This window comes from Haliaeetus leucocephalus, unplaced genomic scaffold, assembly GCF_000737465.1.
Source record: "Haliaeetus leucocephalus isolate CR32 unplaced genomic scaffold, Haliaeetus_leucocephalus-4.0 Scaffold230, whole genome shotgun sequence".
NCBI classification, from domain to species: domain Eukaryota; kingdom Metazoa; phylum Chordata; class Aves; order Accipitriformes; family Accipitridae; genus Haliaeetus; species Haliaeetus leucocephalus.
In genome coordinates, this window is record NW_010972666.1 from 1 (window position 1) to 5,118 (window position 5,118).

Here is a 5,118-nt window from a genome sequence, read left to right on the forward strand (position 1 = left end):
GGCGTCCGGGTTGCGAGCCCTTGACCTGCGGCGAGCTGCCAGCTTCGCTCCCGGCGCACGCAGAGAGACTCATCCAGCGAGCGCTGGCGGGGCCGGGGGCCCATCGCCACCAGCACGGCCCGGAGAACCGCTCTGCCCCATGGGACTGTCCAGCCCTGCAGGTTCCCAGACCCTGCTCCAGGAGAGCACGGAAGCCTTAAGCGTGGGGATAGATCGGTCCCGTCCCGTTCCAGCACGAAAGCCTGAGCTGGAGCTCCGTGGCTCCTGGCAGCTGCCTGCAGTAAGCCGGACGTCCGAGCATCTTTCCGATAGGGACCGCAGTGCTGTCTGCCTTGTTGGAACAAGATCTGTGGGTAATAGTCAGTGTTTGCGTGCTCTGACCCGGTGTTTTGTTCATCGCTGAAGCAATCTTTGAAGAGGTCAGCATCACGCTCCTCGGCTGAGGAGGTAACGGAGCAGCCGAGGGAGCAGCAGTGAGCTGGTCTCCAAAACGTGGGCCCAGGACTGAGAAATGCCAATGTTACTGTGGGGGATTTGTTTGGGGTGTATTTGGTTTTCGGTATCTCAGCCCTCCTGTCTGTTGTGTCGTTTCTTCAGCAGCACGGTTTGTCAGCAGCTCCTCGCTCCGCTCGAGCTTGCGCAGTCGCTGTCTCCCTCGCCGGGCTGTTCGTGCTCCCCGTGGCTCTCCTGGAGCAGGGCTCCTCCTGCGGCGTGCTGCTGGCCAGGGACGGGGAGGTACAATCCAGCCAGGGATTAAGGACATTAAAAATACAGGTTTTAAAATCATGAAATGATTTCTTTTCACATTTCCCAATTCGGTTTTCTTCCCATTTTGTCTAGCTAGCGTCTCTGTTTGTTGTAGGATCTCCCGACTCCTCTAATTTAGCACTGATTACAAGTTTTAATTTTTCCACCGTTAAGATAAATAAACAGAAAGCCTCTACTGAATCGCTGTTTATCTTGTAGCTTTCATTCAATCGCACTTGAAACGTGTTGCAACTCGTAGCAGCTGTTTAGGTTTCGACTTGCTGTTTTAGCAAAAGCAGTCCCTTATTTTGAAGGATGTTTCCTGAGAGGTGCGTGTGTCGAGGAGGGTTCTGCCGTCCGAGCGCAGCTTGCTTCCCAGCGTGGGCGGCGGGGAAGGTCTGGGTCCCTCGGCTTCCATGAGACGTGGAGCGGTAGTGCCACTAACGCCTTGTGCTCAGGAACCGCGACACCGGCGCAGTAGAGCGAGGCGCGGGTTGCAGCGGTTGGAATATAGCCCGCTGCTTGGTTGAAGGTCAGGGTGCCACGCGAGGTGCGAGTTAAACCAAGAGTATCTGTGTAGGATCTATTTATTAAAAGCGTGTTCGCATCTCGTAGCCGTATTGCCACAACAGCGAGGAGGAGAGAACTGTGAATTTTTTGTATGACCAGGTAAGGTTGACCGCCGCTGGCCGTCCCCGGCTGCTCGGCGTGGCTGAAGCGAAGGTACTCGGAGAAGGGACCTTGCTTCTCCTGACTGCGACTTTGACCACAGATAGATCTTTCTGCCTGAGCTAGTGAGGGAGGAGAAAGTCGGTCTGACGGACGTGTTTTCCCGTTCTTTCGCCTGCTCGGGCGCTGGCGGTCGGTCCCGATGCGAATCCCCGTGGCCGATGCAGAAAGCTGCCGGTGCAGCACGACTGCCGTGGTGCCGAGCGCGCGGCTGCGCCGCATTCTCCCGCGGGTCGGAGGTGCCCGCTTTGCTCTTTGATACGTGCGGGCATTCCTGCCGGGCAGCTGGCTGCTCCGGGGGCATGCCCAGGAGCAGCCGAGTGCCAGCAGCGAAGCCAAACCAAACGGGGTTTTAAGCGGCAAAACACTCGAGGCGAGTTTGCTCAACCGCGTTCCGGGACAAAAACACGAAGCTTGGTTTCTGTCTTGCTTAAAGCAGCTTAGTGGAAGCTTTCGCTTTCTCCCTAATCAGCACTTAGACTTTCCGTAGACGTTCTCGAAAACGGCTTCTTTTTCACTTCATACGAAGCATTTCGAAAAGCACTTGCACAATGACATGAACGTGTTTGACTCTAAGCATCAAAGCACTGGATTGTGAGCCCCCCTCCCCTCAGCCGACTTCAATCTACTGACTTACATTCGATTTCTACGTGCTGTATTTTGTGTGTGTGTGTGTGTGGCGGGGGAAGGGGGAAAGCGTCACGGTGCAGGAACCTGCCCGTTTCTGCCCGTCGGAAAACGGGCAGGGAGCGATGCAGTCCGCTTGGCTCAGCGCTGGTAACATAAGGGCAAAACCCTCTGCTCCTAGACGATGGTCAGTAGTGTTCTCCCAAAGCCATGAAACTTCTTCTCTGTAGTGTTGAGTGATACTGTGATTAAAATGTTATTGAATGATTCCAAGGTTCTTTTTCTCTTTCTTCTGTCATTAATTCTTGTCACCACTTTGGAAAAAGAATGAAAAAGAAAAAAAAGGCAGCTTTGATTTCCAAATGTGCAATTCACATGTGAACAAAGTAATTCTGAAAGTAATTCTCAATGTATTTTACATTCTCATTGCTCTCTTCAAAGCAAGAGATGTTTTGCCCTGATGTCATTTCCAGCCTGCAGAAGATGTAATTTAAAACATATATATATTGTGCTTGCAAGAATCATAAATCTGTGCATCCTATGTCATTCCTTTTCCCATTGTTACAATACAGATATGATTTAGTTTTGTTTTTTTTTTCTTTAGAACTGTATAGTGTTTTTTTAAATCAATTGTAAATGTCTGGTTTTCATATAATGTTTAAAAAACATTGAGAAAGAGGATGGTGCTTGTTCCATATCATTCTTGATTGTATATTGCTTCTGTTATGTTTATAAGTAAACTGTGCATGACTTGTGTTTAGCAGTCATTATTGTGTCTGTTTGTGAAATTTTTATTAAAAAGAAAAAAATTCCGTAGATGCACTTATTGTATATGTGATTAGATTTTGCGTCCGAGGCTAGAAGCCTCGAACTGCCAAGGAAGAAAAAAAAAAAGTGTTGGCAGTTATTAATTAATATGAAATCGCTTTGTTGGGAGCATAATGAAATAAAAGATATGAAGTGTAGAAAATAATTAAAAAAAGCGATTTTACAAATTTCATTTTGATGCTTGTGATAAAAGACAAATGTACTTGTGTAGAGAAATTCCTTTAAAATAATGACTAGAAAAAGCTGATTTTGAGGTTAATGCTGTAGAATAGGAATGTATACCAAATGTAATCTTTCAATGCTACAATGAATTTATACATGAGATTGATATGCAATAAACCTGTGTGCTTTTATAAGCAATGGTCCTGTGAGCTTTTTTTTCTTGGAAGAACAACAGAGACACAACACCGCACACAGTAATGGGGTGTTTGGGTGGGTTTCTTTCTTACTTTGCTAAGAGGCGAGTTGCAAAGGCGTAGGGGGGTGAGCAAGCCCAAGAATTGAAGGGGAACGTGATAGAAACGGGGCTCGGACAGGAGGGGTCTGAGGGTGTTGGACATTGAGAAGCAGTCTGGTGGAAGAACTGGATTTCGGAACTTTTATTAGTCTGCAGAAGTAATGATGTTTATTCCTCCTCTTCCCAAACAGCTCGTTTGGTGCAGAAGGAAGCCAGCCCTCCGCCGTCGCTGCTCCTTGCAACGCCGCGCGTCCTCCTGGAGAACCGCGCAGGCTCTGCGGCGCTGCCCGCCCTCTCTGATGCCCGGCGTGTTCTTCGATTTTCTCTGACGAGGGGCTGCTTTCCAGGGAGGGCGCGGGGGGGGAGCAGGCAGCCCTGGGAGATGCGGCGGTGCATTCACGGTCTCGCCTGAGGGCTACGTGGGATGACCGGTAAGGTACCCGGAGCTGGCAGAGCGTTTCTGCGTTGGATAACGTGGCAGGACGCTAATGAGCCCTCGCCGCCTCTGCGGTAACTTTTGTTGTCTGACACTTTACATGCTTGGTTGGTGATACTTCGAAAGAGCTTCAGGAAACTAAATGATGGACTGCCCTCCTTGCTGCCGAGGTCCAGAAGGACCAGGCAGTGCTGCCGAGCCACGTCTCATCCCGCCGAAGGGATGCGGCGGCGTTCTCGCGGGGAAGAGCCAGCACGGTCTGGGGGAATAGGTTCAGCCAAGGCGTTCGTGAGCTATCTAAAAATGCCAAGAATATTTCCTTTCACAACTATGAGCCGAGAGTTAGCGAACTATCTAGTGATAGCGGTCAGATGTTTCAGCGGGGGCCCTGGGAGCAAAAATGACTTGAAAGCAGGGTCTTTGAACTAACGACACGCATTACAAAACCGATGAATGGTCTCGGCTTCAAAAAGTCATTCATCGTGATCAAATGATGGGATCCTACGTACAGCATAATAGCCCTTCCCTGGAGTTCGCCATGCGAGGGTTCCAGTCTTAGCTGAACTCTTGAGTAGAAACCCTCTGCCTCTCTGTGACGGCTGGCAACCTTTCTCCTTATTAACCCCGGAGGGAAAAGAAAAAAAAAAAAAATCTATCGGATAAGAAAGCTCTGATAATAGAGCGATTGTCGGGCAGGCCTTGGAGAGAAGAGAACAGAGTCTTTTAAAAGAATATTGCTGACAAGTGGACTTTGTCATCCAGAAAGCACTTGAGATTCACCATAAACCAGCAAGAGAAAGGCTCCATTTTTAGGGGCGGGGGAAAATCGGAGCAGGGGCAAGAGAGAAGGTCAAGGAAAAGTCTGTTCCCAGTAAATACAGAGAGCACTGTTGAGCCTGGCCTTACCGGGCGGCTGTCAACAGCCTGACCCTTCTTAGATCCCCTTCCCCTCGGGGAGCCCGCGGCACCCGAAAAAGCAGAGGGACAGCCCAGGATTACGCGTAACCGCGGGAGGCCTGGGCTGCCACGGGCCTGCTGGAGGTGACGGAGCGGCCGCTGCTGGACCCGCAGACCCCCAAGGACGGTCAGGGAGTGGCGGTTTGTCTCCCGCGACGGGAGGGCGACGCCGAATTGTCGCGTAACCTTCGGCGAGGGGCGTTTCGGGAACGGAAGGGCCTGAAGGAGTATGGGAGGGCCTGAGGGAGCGCAGCAGGCCCTGAGGGAGCGCGGGGGCTCGCAGAGAAGCGCTGGGGTCACGCCTGCCTGGAGCGATGGCACGAAGCGGCAAAACAAC